The sequence below is a fragment of the Ambystoma mexicanum genome, chromosome 5p, assembly GCF_040938575.1.
Source record: "Ambystoma mexicanum isolate Mex_15411 chromosome 5p, UKY_AmexF1_1, whole genome shotgun sequence".
Taxonomy (NCBI): Eukaryota; Metazoa; Chordata; class Amphibia; order Caudata; family Ambystomatidae; genus Ambystoma; species Ambystoma mexicanum.
In genome coordinates, this window is record NC_090930.1 from 25,705,848 (window position 1) to 25,723,089 (window position 17,242).

The following is a 17,242-nucleotide window of genomic DNA, read 5'->3' on the forward strand; positions in this document are numbered from 1 at the left end:
CCCTGCAGGACCCCAGGGGCTCATGTGATCTCAGACACTCTCAGTCCTGCAGGACCCCAGCGGCTCACGTGATCTCATACACTCTCCATTCCCTGCAGGACCCCAGCGGCTCTTGTGATCTCAGACACTCCCGATTCCCTGCAGGACCCCAGCGGCTCACGTGATCTCAGACGCTCTCCATTCCCTGCAGGACCCCAGCGGCTCTTGTGATCTCAGACACTCCCCATTCCCTGCAGGACCCCAGCGGCTCATGTGATCTCAGACGCTCTCCATTCCCTGCAGGACCCCAGCGGCTCATGTGATCTCAGACGCTCTCCATTCCCTGCAGGACCCCATCGGCTCATGTGATCTCAGCCACTCCCTATTCCGCAGGACCCCATGTGATGTCAGCGCAGGTGGGGGGGGGGTGGCGCAGTCTGAGCACTCTTCAGGCATCCCACATACCCCAGACGATGGAGCGTTTGGTTTCTCATGAAGGTCAAGCCCCCCAGAAGGGCGCGACCCCCTCTATCCTTACAGGTTAACCCTCAGCGCTAGGGCTCTGGTCCTTCAGCAAAGAACAACTGGGCGAGGATTACGAGTCTCCGGGCACCTGTCCTCGTGACCCGGCTGTACAAGGAGGGGCCCAGAGGCCTATAAACCCATCCCAGCTGCTCTACACAAAAGGGACCCAGGACCTGGAGGGGCAGGGGCAGATATGGAAGTCGAGTAGCCCCCAGCCCCATGACCGGCAGCTTGAAGTCATTAAAAAGGGAATTGTGTGTGGTGCGGTGCGGGGTGGGGGGACCAGGGTCAGCTCCAGGGCAGCGTGCCACTCGTTAAATAAGAGCCACGCACTAGCAATAAGAGAAGACGCACTCCTCGCGCTTCTGCAATCTGAGACTCTGGGCCTCATTACACGGTAGACGGTGAGCCATGGCGCTATGCCGGTAAAATACCGGCACCGCCTTGGTGGAAAGGGGATTTACCGCCCCATTCCAAGGTTGGTGGGGCGGTAAATCCCCCTTCCACCATTGCCCTTCCCCATTCCCATTTCTGCCCCATAGGGCTCTATGGGAATGGGGAAGGCGCTAATTACGGCACCGCAATTTTGCGGTGCCGTAATTAGCTCCGAGGTCCCTTAGCGGGTTGGTTTTTAACGCCTGCAAAAAGCAGGCGTTAAAACCCCCAACCTGCAAAGGGACCTCGTAGTAAGGCGGTAAGGATTTACCGGTACCGGTAAATCCTTACCGCCATCCGTGTAATGAGGCCCTAAGTCTCCCATGATCTGTCATCATGCACAACGATGGCAAGGGATGATGGGATTTGTAGTCCAAATCATTTACAGACTCCCAACTGAGGAGGCATTCAGGATACGATTAGGAGGAGTGGCTAGGAAGGGTATACTTAGAATGACATGGAGAGGGGGGACACAGAGGGTACGGGTTACGCAGGATAAGGATTGGCTACCAAGGGTATACTTAGAATGACATGGAGAGGGGGGACACAGAGGGTACGGGTTACGCAGGATAAGGATTGGCTACCAAGGGTATACTTAGAAAGACATGGAGAGGGGGGACACAGAGGGTACGGGTTAGTCAGGATAAGGATTGGCTACCAAGAGTATACTTAGAAAGACATGGAGAGGGGGGACACAGAGGGTACGGGTTAGTCAGGATAAGGATTGGCTACCAAGAGTATTCTTAGAAAGACATGGAGAGAGTGGACACAGAGGGTACGGGTTAGTTAGGATAAGGATTGGCTACCAAGAGTATACTTAGAAAGACATGGAGAGGGGGGACACAGAGGGTACGGGTTAGTCAGGATAAGGATTGGCTACCAAGAGTATACTTAGAAAGACATGGAGAGGGGGGACACAGAGGGTACGGGTTAGTCAGGATAAGGATTGGCTACCAAGAGTATTCTTAGAAAGACATGGAGAGAGTGGACACAGAGGGTACGGGTTAGGCAGGATAAGAATCACATCTAGACCCATGAGAGCTGCCTATACAAACTGCCTCGCAATCCCCCCTTTCAAAATGACTACAATTGGAGGGAACAGCTTCCCGGTCAAAGCTGCTCAATTGCGGAACTCCCTCGCGCCGACCTTAAGACTTGACCAAACATACCCACACTTCAGATCAAACTGCATCAAGTGGCTCAAAGAAAACGAGCCATAGGTGAGCCTACCAACCAAATGACCAATAGCCAAACCGACCTTTCCACTGTATCTATCGGCTATGTAAATGTATTACCTGCTATATTGTCATGGATCTGCATGTTTTTGTCATTGATCTGTATGCTTTTGTCATTGATCTGTACGCTTTTGTCATTGATCTGCATGTTTTTGTAATTGATCTGCACGTTTTTGTCATTGATCTGTATGCTTTTGTCATTGATCTGCACGTTTTTGTCATTGATCTGCACGTTTTTGTCATTGATCTGTATGCTTTTGTCATTGATCTGTACGCTTTTGTCATTGATCTGCATGTTTTTGTAATTGATCTGCACGTTTTTGTCATTGATCTGTATGTATGTATGTATGTATTTCATTTTTGTATAGCGCCGGTAGCCCAGGGGCATCAGGGCGCTTGTACATACAACACTGATACTACGTGACGGACGACAAATACAAATAGCTGCTGCCTTATGAGTACCCCTGAAAAAATAGCCATCACCCGAATTCTCATCTAAAGAGGTGGAGTCTTTCCTAAAGGCGGAGTGATTAACTTCCGACCTCAGGGATTCGGGGACGCTGTTCCACAATTTAGGAGCCAGCACAAGAAAAGATCTGCCCAGCCCGGTTTTTAACTTAAATTTGGGCACGATCAAGAGGCATTTTCCCCCCGAGCGTAGATTTCTACTGGGATTGTAGGGCACTACACTCGTTTTCAAGTAGGCAGGCGCTGTGCCAAAAAGGCACTTGTGCACCAGGCAGAGAGCCTTGAACTTTATGCGTTCCTCTACTCTAAGCCAGTGCAGAGAAAGGCCCTCATTACAAGTCAGGCGGTGGACCATGGTGCTATTAGCACCATGGTCCATGCCGGATTCCACCATGATGGGGATGGGGAAGGCGCTAATTACAGCACCGTAAATTACGGTGCCGTAATTAGCACCAAGGTTGCTTAGCGCCTTGGACTTTAACGCCTTCAAAAAGCAGGCGTTAAAGTGTGAATCAGGCGTTAAGGGTTAACGGCGCCGATGGCACCGTTAAACCCTTAACGCCTGACGTGTAATGAGGGCAAAAATCTCTCTTCAGTAACATGGTCTTTCCTCTTCAGATTTTTCACTAACCTAACCGCGTTGTTCTGGATCACCTGACAGCTGGATAGATCCTTGGATGAGGCCCCCAAAAGCAGGGCATTCCCGTAGTCGAGCCGTGAGAGGATAATGGCTCTGGCTATCGTAGTCCTGTTTCCCTCATTAAGCAGTGGCTTGATGGCTTTCATAAGCCTGAGATAGTACGCTGTGTTTTTTGGAGGAAACTGGTCTGGGCATGAGAGTCAACCACAGAGTTGACCATCATACCCAGAGTCTTCACCTTGGGGACCACCTGAATAGTGGCATTCTTAATTTAGAATGAGTTGTACTCTGCCCCCAGTTTTTCCAGCTGACGACTGGAGCCAAACAGCATCAGTTTGGTTTTTGAGTCGTTCAGGCACATCCAGTTTGCCTGCATCCAGTCGTCTATTATCTTATAAACCCTAGTGATTACTTCACTGTCCGTGGCATGATTCCTACCCCCAACTCCAATATGAGTTGGGTGTTGTCTGCGTAATTTGTAAACAACACTCCGGCTTTCACCAGTAGGCTGCACAATGTGCGCATATATATGTTAAACAGCATTGTTGATAGGCTAGCCCCTTGAGGCACTCCGAATAGGAGGTCACATGTGTCAGAGAAACTGCTACCCCAGTGGACTCTCGCTTGGAGGTTGGAAAGAAAGAACAGGAGCCAGTCAATGGCTCCCTCCGAGCAACCAACATTCTCCCTAAGCGCCTTGATGAGAAGGTGGTGATTCACCAAATCAAATGCGACACTAAGGTCTTTGTCATTGATCTGTATGTTTTTGTCATTGATCTGTACGCTTTTGTCATTGATCTGCACGTTTTTGTCATTGATCTGTACGCTTTTGTCATTGATCTGCACGTTTTTGTCATTGATATGCACGTTTTTGTCATTGATCTGTACGCTTTTGTCATTGATCTGCACGCTTTTGTGATTGTGTAACCTTGTAACTTGTAAGCCTAAAGCATTCTTATCTTCGCGCCCTGATACTCCTGGGTCCGGTGCGCCTTTAAAATAAAGAAACAAACAAACAAACAAGGATTAGCTACCAAGAGTATACTTGGAAAGACATGGAGAGAGGGGACACAGAGGGTACGGGTTAGGCAGGATAAGGATTGGCTACAAAGGGTATACTTAGAAAAACATGGAGAGGGGGGACACAGAGGGTACGGGCTAGGCAGGGTAAGGATTGACTACTAAGGTGTATGTTATGTTATGTTATTTTAAAGGTTCTTATTCTGTTCACTGTTGCCACCTGCGTGGTCTCTTGGCGCTCTGGCGGGTCTGTAATGCAAGGAGGGCGTTAGTAGGACTGAGCAGGAAAAAGAGCAGGAGAGCTGTGATGTACTGTTGGCTGCTTCAGTTCGGTTGACACCGGTCAATGAGCGTAGGTGTATTTTTCGGTTCGTCGCTGCCATGTGCTGTTGGGCGAGGCTATGTGGGGTTTGTTTCATTGATGTGGTGTTGTGAAGTGTGTGCGGTTTGTGGTGCTATAGAGGTATGGTTGTGTTCAGTTCAGAGTTTGAGAGGTGTATGCAGAAGGATGTTTTTTTAGTAGGGTTGGTTAGTGGCAGTACCCTTTCCTACCCCCGCTGTTCTCACCCACTGTGGTCCATATCTCCTCCCTTGTTGTACATTCTGTTGTGCAGCAATCACCACCCCCACGGTGTATGCAGAAGTGCGGTTCCCAGCAGGGTTACTCCGTCCGTGCAACACCTTCTGTACTGCCAGTGTTGCGACCAAGTGTCACCCATATCCCCTCCCCGTTAGCTCACCCTGGTGTGACGCAGCCACCACCGCCACGGGTTACTCCGGGAGAAACAGTGCTAGAGGGAACAACACCTAGGATTGGTTAAAACAGCAGCTGGAGAAACACCCAGAAGTGGAATAGAGCAGCTCAGGGAATAACACCTCGACTCGAAGCACAGGAGCAGTATGGAGACCCCTCACAACCGGCAGACAGTGCTGCAGGGGAAAAACACCCACATTTGAGACACAGCAGCAGCTAAAAAACACCCAGAAGTGGAATAGAGCAGCTAAGGGAAGAACAACTCGGCTCGAAGAACAGGAGCAGCATGGAGCCCCTCACAACCGGCATACATTGCTGCAGGAGAAACACACCCACATTTGAGACACAGCAGCAGGCAGAAAACTCCCAGATTTGAGATACCTGATAATTGGGGAAGACATTCCCACATTTGAGACACAGCAGTGAGAACCACCTAACAATCGGGACACAGCAATGATTGGAAAACTGCTTAGCAGCTGGCTAGTATCGACGTGCTATGCTACATAAGCTAATAAGAGTGGTAGGGTTTTATGGAGTACAGTCACGTGCTATGCTACGTAAGATAATAAGAGTGGTAGGGTTTTATGACGTACAGTCATTTATCTAGTATGGATGTGCTATGCTATGTAAGCTAATAAGAGTGGTAGGGTTTTATGGAGTACAGTCATTTATCTAGTATTGATGTGCTATGCTATGTAAGCTAATAAGAGTGGTAGGTTTTATGGAGTACAGTCATTTAACTAGTATCAACGTGCTATGCTATGTAAGGTAATAAGAGTGGTAGGTTTTATGGAGTACAGTAATTTATCTAGTATTGATGTGCTATGCTACGTAAGTCAATAAAAGTGGTAGGGTTTATGGAGTAAAGTCATTTATCTAGTATCGACATGCTATGCTATGTAAGTTAATAAGAATGGTAGGGTTTATGGAGTACACTCATTTATCTAGTGTCGACATGCTATGCTATGTAAGCTAATAAGAGTGGTAGGGTTTATGGAGTACAGTCATTTATCTAGTATGGATGTGCTATGCTATGTAAGCTAATAAGAGTGGTAGGGTTTATGGAGTACAGTCATTTATCTAGTATTGATGTGCTATGCTACGTAAGTCAATAAAAGTGGTAGGGTTTTATGGAGTACAGTCATTTATCTAGTATTGATGTGCTATGCTATGTAAGTTAATAAGAATGGTAGGGTTTATGGAGTACACTCATTTATCTAGTATCGACAGGCTATGTAAGCTAATAAGAGTGGTAGGGTTTATGGAGTACAGTCATTTATCTAGTATTGATGTGCTATGCTACGTAAGTCAATAAGAATGGTAGGGTTTATGGAGTACACTCATTTATCTAGTATCGACATGCTATGCTATGTAAGCTAATAAGAGTGGTAGGGTTTATGGAGTACAGTCATTTATCTAGTATGGATGTGCTATGCTATGTAAGCTAATAAGAATGGTAGGGTTTATGGAGTACACTCATTTATCTAGTATCGACATGCTATGCTATGTAAGCTAATAAGAGTGGTAGGGTTTATGGAGTACAGTCATTTATCTAGTATGGATGTGCTATGCTATGTAAGCTAATAAGAATGGTAGGGTTTATGGAGTACACTCATTTATCTAGTATCGACATGCTATGCTATGTAAGCTAATAAGAGTGGTAGGGTTTATGGAGTACAGTCATTTATCTAGTATGGATGTGCTATGCTTTGTAAGTTAATAAGAATGGTAGGGTTTATGGAGTACACTCATTTATCTAGTATCGACATGCTATGCTATGTAAGCTAATAAGAGTGGTAGGGTTTATGGAGTACAGTCATTTATCTAGTATTGATGTGCTATGCTATGTAAGTTAATAAGAATGGTAGGGTTTATGGAGTACACTCATTTATCTAGTATCGACAGGCTATGTAAGCTAATAAGAGTGGTAGGGTTTATGGAGTACAGTCATTTATCTAGTATTGATGTGCTATGCTACGTAAGTCAATAAGAATGGTAGGGTTTATGGAGTACACTCATTTATCTAGTATCGACATGCTATGCTATGTAAGCTAATAAGAGTGGTAGGGTTTATGGAGTACAGTCATTTATCTAGTATGGATGTGCTATGCTATGTAAGCTAATAAGAATGGTAGGGTTTATGGAGTACACTCATTTATCTAGTATCGACATGCTATGCTATGTAAGCTAATAAGAGTGGTAGGGTTTATGGAGTACAGTCATTTATCTAGTATGGATGTGCTATGCTATGTAAGCTAATAAGAATGGTAGGGTTTATGGAGTACACTCATTTATCTAGTATCGACATGCTATGCTATGTAAGCTAATAAGAGTGGTAGGGTTTATGGAGTACAGTCATTTATCTAGTATGGATGTGCTATGCTATGTAAGCTAATAAGAGTGGTAGGGTTTATGGAGTACAGTCATTTATCTAGTATGGATGTGCTATGCTATGTAAGCTAATAAGAATGGTAGGGTTTATGGAGTACACTCATTTATCTAGTATCGACATGCTATGCTATGTAAGCTAATAAGAGTGGTAGGGTTTATGGAGTACAGTCATTTATCTAGTATTGATGTGCTATGCTATGTAAGTTAATAAGAATGGTAGGGTTTATGGAGTACACTCATTTATCTAGTATCGACAGGCTATGTAAGCTAATAAGAGTGGTAGGGTTTATGGAGTACAGTCATTTATCTAGTATTGATGTGCTATGCTACGTAAGTCAATAAGAATGGTAGGGTTTATGGAGTACACATTTATCTAGTATCGACATGCTATGCTATGTAAGCTAATAAGAGTGGTAGGGTTTATGGAGTACAGTCATTTATCTAGTATGGATGTGCTATGCTATGTAAGCTAATAAGAATGGTAGGGTTTATGGAGTACACTCATTTATCTAGTATCGACATGCTATGCTATGTAAGCTAATAAGAGTGGTAGGGTTTATGGAGTACAGTCATTTATCTAGTATGGATGTGCTATGCTATGTAAGCTAATAAGAATGGTAGGGTTTATGGAGTACACTCATTTATCTAGTATCGACATGCTATGCTATGTAAGCTAATAAGAGTGGTAGGGTTTATGGAGTACAGTCATTTATCTAGTATGGATGTGCTATGCTATGTAAGCTAATAAGAATGGTAGGGTTTATGGAGTACAGTCATTTATCTAGTATTGATGTGCTATGCTACGTAAGTCAATAAGAATGGTAGGGTTTATGGAGTACACTCATTTATCTAGTATCGACATGCTATGCTATGTAAGCTAATAAGAGTGGTAGGGTTTATGGAGTACAGTCATGTATCTAGTATGGATGTGCTATGCTATGTAAGCTAATAAGAGTGGTAGGGTTTATGGAGTACAGTCATTTATCTAGTATGGATGTGCTATGCTATGTAAGCTAATAAGAGTGGTAGGGTTTATGGAGTACAGTCCTTTATCTAGAATCGACGTGCTATGCTATGTAAGCTAATAAGAGTGGTAGGGTTTATGGAGTACAGTCCTTTATCTAGTATCAACGTTCTATGCTATGTAAGCTAATAAGAGTGGTAGGGTTTATGGAGTACAGTCATTTATCTAGTATGGATGTGCTATGCTATTTAAGCTAATAAGAGTGGTAGGGTTTATGGAGTACAGTCATTTATCTAGTATGGATGTGCTATGCTATGTAAGCTAATAAGAGTGGTAGGGTTTATGGAGTACAGTCCTTTATCTAGAATCGACGTGCTATGCTATGTAAGCTAATAAGAGTGGTAGGGTTTATGGAGTACAGTCATTTATCTAGTATCGACGTGCTATGCTATGTAAGCTAATAAGAGTGGTAGGGTTTTATGGCGTACAGTCCTTTATCTAGTATCGACGTGCTATGCTATGTAAGCTAATAAGAGTGGTAGGGTTTTATGGCGTACAGTCCTTTATCTAGTATCGACGTGCTATGCTATGTAAGCTAATAAGAGTGGTAGGGTTTTATGGCGTACAGTCCTTTATCTAGTATCGACGTGCTATGCTATGTAAGCTAATAAGAGTGGTAGGGTTTATGGCGTACAGTCCTTTATCTAGTATCGACGTGCTATGCTATGTAAGCTAATAAGAGTGGTAGGGTTTATGGCGTACAGTCCTTTATCTAGTATCGACGTGCTATGCTATGTAAGCTAATAAGAGTGGTAGGGTTTATGGCGTACAGTCCTTTATCTAGTATCGACGTGCTATGCTATGTAAGCTAATAAGAGTGGTAGGGTTTATGGAGTACAGTCATTTATCTAGTATCGACATGCTATGCTATGTAAGCTAATAAGAGTGGTAGGGTTTATGGAGTACAGTCCTTTATCTAGTATCGACGTGCTATGCTATGTAAGCTAATAAGAGTGGTAGGGTTTATGGCGTACAGTCCTTTATCTAGTATCGACGTGCTATGCTATGTAAGCTAATAAGAGTGGTAGGGTTTATGGCGTACAGTCCTTTATCTAGTATCGACGTGCTATGCTATGTAAGCTAATAAGAGTGGTAGGGTTTATGGAGTACAGTCATTTATCTAGTATCGACATGCTATGCTATGTAAGCTAATAAGAGTGGTAGGGTTTATGGCGTACAGTCCTTTATCTAGTATCAACGTGCTATGCTATGTAAGCTAATAAGAGTGGTAGGGTTTATGGCGTACAGTCCTTTATCTAGTATCGACGTGCTATGCTATGTAAGCTAATAAGAGTGGTAGGTTTTATGGAGTACAGTCATTTATCTAGTATCGACGTGCTATGCTATGTAAGCTAATAAGAGTGGTAGGGTTTATGGAGTACAGTCATTTATCTAGTATGGATGTGCTATGCTATGTAAGCTAATAAGAGTGGTAGGGTTTATGGAGTACAGTCCTTTATCTAGAATCGACGTGCTATGCTATGTAAGCTAATAAGAGTGGTAGGGTTTATGGAGTACAGTCATTTATCTAGTATCGACGTGCTATGCTATGTAAGCTAATAAGAGTGGTAGGGTTTTATGGCGTACAGTCCTTTATCTAGTATCGACGTGCTATGCTATGTAAGCTAATAAGAGTGGTAGGGTTTTATGGCGTACAGTCCTTTATCTAGTATCGACGTGCTATGCTATGTAAGCTAATAAGAGTGGTAGGGTTTTATGGCGTACAGTCCTTTATCTAGTATCGACGTGCTATGCTATGTAAGCTAATAAGAGTGGTAGGGTTTATGGCGTACAGTCCTTTATCTAGTATCGACGTGCTATGCTATGTAAGCTAATAAGAGTGATAGGGTTTATGGCGTACAGTCCTTTATCTAGTATCGACGTGCTATGCTATGTAAGCTAATAAGAGTGGTAGGGTTTATGGCGTACAGTCCTTTATCTAGTATCGACGTGCTATGCTATGTAAGCTAATAAGAGTGGTAGGGTTTATGGAGTACAGTCATTTATCTAGTATCGACATGCTATGCTATGTAAGCTAATAAGAGTGGTAGGGTTTATGGCGTACAGTCCTTTATCTAGTATCGACGTGCTATGCTATGTAAGCTAATAAGAGTGGTAGGGTTTTATGGCGTACAGTCCTTTATCTAGTATCGACGTGCTATGCGATGTAAGCTAATAAGAGTGGTAGGGTTTTATGGCGTACAGTCCTTTATCCAGTATCGACGTGCTATGCTATGTAAGCTAATAAGAGTGGTAGGGTTTTATGGCGTACAGTCCTTTATCTAGTATCGACGTGCTATGCTATGTAAGCTAATAAGAGTGGTAGGGTTTATGGCGTACAGTCCTTTATCTAGTATCGACGTGCTATGCTATGTAAGCTAATAAGAGTGGTAGGGTTTATGGCGTACAGTCCTTTATCTAGTATCGACGTGCTATGCTATGTAAGCTAATAAGAGTGGTAGGGTTTATGGCGTACAGTCCTTTATCTAGTATCGACGTGCTATGCTATGTAAGCTAATAAGAGTGGTAGGGTTTATGGAGTACAGTCATTTATCTAGTATCGACATGCTATGCTATGTAAGCTAATAAGAGTGGTAGGGTTTATGGCGTACAGTCCTTTATCTAGTATCGACGTGCTATGCTATGTAAGCTAATAAGAGTGGTAGGGTTTATGGCGTACAGTCCTTTATCTAGTATCGACGTGCTATGCTATGTAAGCTAATAAGAGTGGTAGGGTTTATGGCGTACAGTCCTTTATCTAGTATCGACGTGCTATGCTATGTAAGCTAATAAGAGTGGTAGGGTTTTATGGAGTACAGTCATTTATTTATGTATTTATTTTTACATGTATAAAGCGCTCTAAGCCCGGCGGCATCCATGCGCTGTTACATGAGCAGTTGCAATCGGAGATAAAAGACATGTGCAATCGTTGTGGATTCCAGGTGGGGCAGATGTCAATGTTTTTGCAAAGTGGTTCAAGCCCATTTATTTATTTATTTATTGGCCATTTGTATATCACCTATACACTTAATAAGCGTTTCAAAGCGCTCCAATGTATGGAGGGTGAGTAGTTAAACAAACAACAAAAAAACCATTAGACATTCTTAATAGGCATTGGAACATTCAGAATGGGCAAGTGCTATGCGTTTAGTGGTACAACAGAAGACAGGAGGAATATAAACTGTTACAACATATGACATCAATTATTGTACGTGCCTCACGGTCCATTCAATAAGGCATGAGCTATGCATGAAGAAGGGGAGAGGGATACGGGTGGGGGTAGGGTAAGACGAACAGAGCAAAATAAGTGCAAGAGACACATGGTGGGAGAGGAGTGGGGAGAGGGGTGGCAGGGAGAGGCTTGCTTGGCACAACAAAAAAACGAAAGTGGCTGCAGATGGAAAGTCACTGGACATTGATGTTAGGGGAGCAGCCTACTCACAAGTCAATCTGCAGGGTTGCCTCAAGTTCTGGTGGGCCAGGCGTGAGGGGTTACAGTCAGCCCCCAAGTCCAGGTGGCTTAGTCAAGATGATCTGCGCAGTGGAGGAAGAGGGGGCTGCCATCTAGTCCTGCCAGGCCTGGACAGGCACAGTCAGGAGCCTTAGGAGTGGGTCTTTGATGAGGGAGGCCGGCGTTTGCCTGCCTGCTTCAGGGTTGGCTGCTTAGATGGAGCACTGGCCATTCACACAGCAGCATCAGTCTGCATCAGGTAGTGCTGAAAGGGACAATCCTTGGGCAGCCATGTTGGAAGATAGTCAAAGTACATAACCTATGGCCAAACATGAACAAGGAAATGCCCCCCAAACACGCTCACGCTGATCATTGAATGGGGGACGATCAGATGGAATGATGGCAGTGAGCTCTGCTATTATGGAAACAAAAAGTTCTCCATGAGCATTGTGCTCCAAAACGAGGCCTACCTTGTGCACAAGATGGCTGCAGACCCCTGAACAAGCCCATATGTCTGGGCGACCAAAAGGCAAAGGACAGTTAGGTCAAAAGCAGTGTTTTAAGCAATTTGCAAAAGGACCAGTAGGAGTGCTCAGCTCTCATGGCAGGAGGAGAGTAGGTTCCAGTGTTTGGCAGCAATGGAGGGGAAGCTGGAGCCTCCCACTTTAGCCCATTTGGTTTTAGGCTGGGTGAGGCAATGAGCGTAGGCAGCCCTCATCAGTCTAGAGGAGACAGTTTTGGAAAATATTTTGGCTATGTAAGGAGGGGTATCATTGGAAATGCATATGTGGGTGATAGAGAGCGTTTAGAAGAGTAGGGAGCCAAAGGGCTTTTTTGCTTGCCGCTGTGATGTACTCGAATTTAGGGATGTGCAATGCTGGTCTTAATGCATTGTTTTGTATAACCTGCATCTTTCTGATGTTGTATCCAGAAGTGCCCGCGAATAGGGCCTTGCAGTAGTTGCGTTTTGATCCTATTGTAGCCCTGGCTATAGTGAGGCAGCTAGCCGGGGAGAGGAAGGGTCTTCCTTCATTGATCATTTTGTTGAGTAGGCGGCTGAGGAGGCAATGGCGTTAACTTGCCTTGTAAGGGAAAGACTGCCATCCAGGTATACTCCTAGCGTTTGCACAGATGGCGAAGCTGGCATCATGATGCCATCAATGTTAAAGAAGGAGTATTAATGATCAAGCTTCTTGATCATCAACGGGGTAACCACCAGCAGGATCTCAGTCTTGTCGTCATTTAAACAGAGACGGTGTGTGGCTATCCAAGCCTGGATGGTGGAGTAAACAGAGTTTAGAGTGGCACAGTCTTGTAAGTAATTGCCGGAGAAGGGGAGTCAAATCTGTGTGTCATTGGCATAGTTTGTATACAGGATGCAAATTGAATCTAGAAGGTCGAACAGTGTTTTGTAAAAATGTTGTACAGAGTTGGGGGGGGCGCTGGCGTTCTCTGCAAATACCTGGAATACTCTATCCATTAAGAAGGAGTCAATCCAGGTTGTTGCCTGCAGGGAAAAATTCACGGCAGAGGAGTGGTGAAGAGCAAGGATTTTGTGGTCCACCAAGATGAAAGCAGCCGACAAGTCTAGGAGCCACAAAAGTACCGGATTTCTGTTGTCCCTGATCTAATTGATCTGCATTTTTAGATCCAGCAACGCTGATACCGTCCCGTGGCCCGGTCGGAACCCTGACTGGTGCATCCCCAGGATGTGATTTGCTTCCAGGTAGCTTTGGATTTGTCGATTGGCTGCTCTTTCTAGAATCTTTAGTGGAAAGGGGAGAGTATGTATTGGGCAGAAGTTGGGAGGAATGGAAGGGTCAAGCAAGGGTTTTTTGAGGAGAGGGAGGATGCAGGCTTTTTTAAAACTAGTGGTCAAAAATGCATGTGGCGTGTTTTCCTTTTGTATGGAAATAAACCTTGTTATCCTTGCAAGAGGTGTATTGGGCCTTTTTCCCTAGTGGGTTGCATTTTTTCTGGTGTTAGCATCTAGGGGACTTTCCTACATTTGGTGATCCTGATGTGATCCCAGCGACCCCTGCAACAACAGAGGCTTCCAGGTCGCTTCTCTGAAGGGGCTGCAACAACCTACAGCGACCAGTCACAAGCACAGGAGCCGTTTTTACAGAATTCCTGTCTGCTCTAGAAGAGTGCAGGCCATTATTGGGACCCTGTGACGGAGGAGCGCAGCTGAACACGCAGACATGAATACACCCCTTGCCAGGGATAAGAACCAGGGGTAAGGGAGTGTGGTATTCATGAGTAATGTAGGAGTGTGGTGAGGCCTTGTGGCGAGAAAAAGGGTGGATCAGTAGAAGCACTGCCTAATATTGTATATTTAGAAATTAATTTAATCAATGGTGTAAAGTGATATCAATACTTTTTTGAGGTGCGGGGGAGGAAACGTGAACCTGGCACAGGATCACTGCAACAGTATATGTAGAGGAAAAACGAGGATCCAAAAGTAGGACCCCTCCCGTCCCCTGCACTCTATCATAAATCCATCAAAGGATGGTTCAACAAACTTTCAAAAGCATTAGTAATAGTTAAACAATAGTTTTCAAATTAGATCGATAATAAAGATAAACATTCAATGATTTCATGAAGGCACCAAAAGGTGGTTTTAATTATAGTCACAATTAGTTAACCATAAAGCCTTAGTGTGCAAAAAGCCAAAATGACTGTCTAAAAAATGCCATGAAAACAATAAGCAATGATAGTCCATGTATACAATTTATGGCTGACGCGTTTCGGGACACATATCCCTTCTTCTTGAGCCTAGTTGATTTGGACTGCGGAACCTAAATAAACATAAAGAGCTGTTTCAATACACAACATGTTCATATATTAGAAATTAAACAAAGTAATTATTATTGATCTCACAAAAACATTACATGTAATGGTCTATCCAATTGGGTGCAGTTCAAAGACATCTATAAAGGATCTTAATCCGAGTCATCCCAGTTAGAGGGGTCCCACCCGGGATCAGTGCGCCAGAGAGTGTACATTAATTACTACAGAAGTAATCAAAAAGAGTTGCTAACGGTTGCCTATCAGTGACAACGGCCTCCATTACATATATCAAAGCCATTCAAATAATGCAAATAATGGCATGTCCATCAGTTACATCAGCCTCCATTAATTATATTCAAGAAGTTCAAATAGTGGCGTACCTTAAGTTTAAACCAAGGTCAAGTGTAAATTTCCACTCAAAGCATGGTAAAACCGTTTGTTCCAATTCTTTCCGCCGGTCAGTGAAGGAGAACTGCTCTTTTCAAAAGTGCATAGTGCCTACGGGTCAAACAAGAACAAAGCGATTCTAAAGATAAAATATTAACTTCCCACATAAGAGGTCAACACAATAGTATGATTTTTATATAGTTAGCGCTAAAAAGCAGGGCCAATTATAAAGTCACGGCTTACCTCTAAAGTCGTAAAATCTGACGGGAGAAAACGAGTGTGTACTCCGCTAGCACGGTGATCTTAAAGTGTCCCAGGTTATTTCGCAAACAGGACAGATTGTTCTGTATGGAGAAATAGAGAGATAAGAGAGCTCAATCAGTTCCACAAGGCGGAACTGCGGGGTCTGTGTCTGCACTGAGTTGACAATCTGTAAACACATATTATATTCACCTCTGTAATGGAATCCAAAGGGATACTTGGACACGTGTAGAAAAACAGCCGCAATAGCGGATGAACGCTTCTCGAATGCGAGCGCCTCCGAGCAGGAGGATGCATCCCCCGTGCTGGCTGAGGTGGGTCTACTGGTAACCCTGACAATCCTTGACACAGACAGTAGCCCATCTAGGACTAAGCGTGTGCGTGGTAAACATAGAAGACATCCTAAGTGAGCACATAATACAAAAAGTGGCTCTTAGACTGGTGCAAATGGGAGCGCCATTTTGGAATGTACTTTGTAGAATGGAAAAAGTGACTGCTGCAGCATATAGACAATGTCTGCTCATTAATGTAGAACAATTTAAGGACCCGTAAAACACAATATTGTGTAAAGTAAGGAATGTAAAATGTTAAGTCCTTCATGTTGGTCTAAACCAAAGAAAAGGGTTAGTTATGTGAATTGACTTTGGTAAATAAGCGTGCGCACTACACACTGTGGCCACAGTAAGGATCCCCCTGATGGAACAACATTTCAATTTCCATGGTTTGGTTCAGATTGAATGTGTATGTCTGGAAAGCGAACTCGCACCCAAGTGGAAAACACCTCAGAAAAGAAACGGATGCCAATATGCTGTAGATAGAACCCACACCATACTTCAGAGCTTGAGCTTATGAACAGTGGGCCGGTCAACATGTCCCGGACTGATTAGACTTTAACAGTTATTCCACTGTTGGTAACGGCTAATGACATTTGATATGTCTATTCAGGTAGAAATTTTAACTATTACATAAGTACAATTAATTAACTAGAGGAAGAAATACGGGGGAATTGTGGTGAAAAAAATCCAGTAAATAGTTTTGAATAGGAAGAGAATTAATTAAGATGTCCTCTACCCCAAGTAGTATAAACCAGCGGGGGCAGATGAAAAAAGAAAAAGAAAAAGGTATCTTTTTACACTACATAGTGGGGACACCATTTCTCTACGAAAGAGCCAGGGGTCTATTAAATTCAGATAAAGCACCTCAGGGAAAATTCCTCATTGAGCCCTTGTGGGTTAAGTGTGTCTAGCTGGTGTATTGTAACGCTCACCTGATTCCCGTAGAGGCGCCGGTCTTGACTGGGCGTATACCGTATCTGCAAAGGTGATGTGTAACAGACAGCTGGCTCTTTGGGCTGGACCTCTGTGCACTGTATGTCTGACTTGAAGGGTAAGATGTCTGCAGATAGAAAATATGGGATTAAGGAACTGGGTTATTGAATGTCTCTCTCTTCTTCCCTTTCTCTTCTCCTGTAGAACCCCAAAGGTTAACGCTCTCACCTTAGGTAAGTGAAAGCCGTGCTCTCCATCTGCCTCGGGGCAGGGTGCTGTAACCAGTTTCTTCACTGGATAAGGGGAGCAGGCCTCTTGACCCCAGAGGACCGCTGTCCGTCGTTCACTGCACGAACGGTAAGTTTCGAGTAATTCTAATGTCTTTAAAGTCTTTAGTAATGATGTTTCTTGTTTTGCAGGGTTCCGGCGATGGCGGATGACGGGCTGAAGTGAGTTGAAGATGGAGCCCGTGTGATGAATAGAAGCGCCTGGAAGCACGTAAGTAAGCGCTTGTTGCCTGCTTCACGATGCGCTCTAACTGTCTTTTTATTTTGCAGGTACAAGTTCGGAGCGGCAGCAGGGTGCCGGAATACCCACTGGGTTAGATGTGG

At 44.1% G+C, this 17,242-nt stretch overlaps 1 long non-coding RNA gene across 1 annotated transcript; it reads right to left on the reverse strand.

Annotated features, from left to right (window-relative positions):
- Positions 1-14,597: 14,597 nt before the first annotated feature.
- LOC138481614 (uncharacterized) lies at positions 14,598-15,664 on the reverse strand. Its single transcript, XR_011274284.1, has 4 exons — positions 15,556-15,664; positions 15,346-15,446; positions 15,096-15,213; positions 14,598-14,723 (listed from the first exon to the last, which is right to left on the reverse strand). It is a non-coding gene; the product is annotated as an uncharacterized lncRNA (long non-coding RNA).
- Between the last annotated feature and the right edge of the window lie 1,578 nt (positions 15,665-17,242).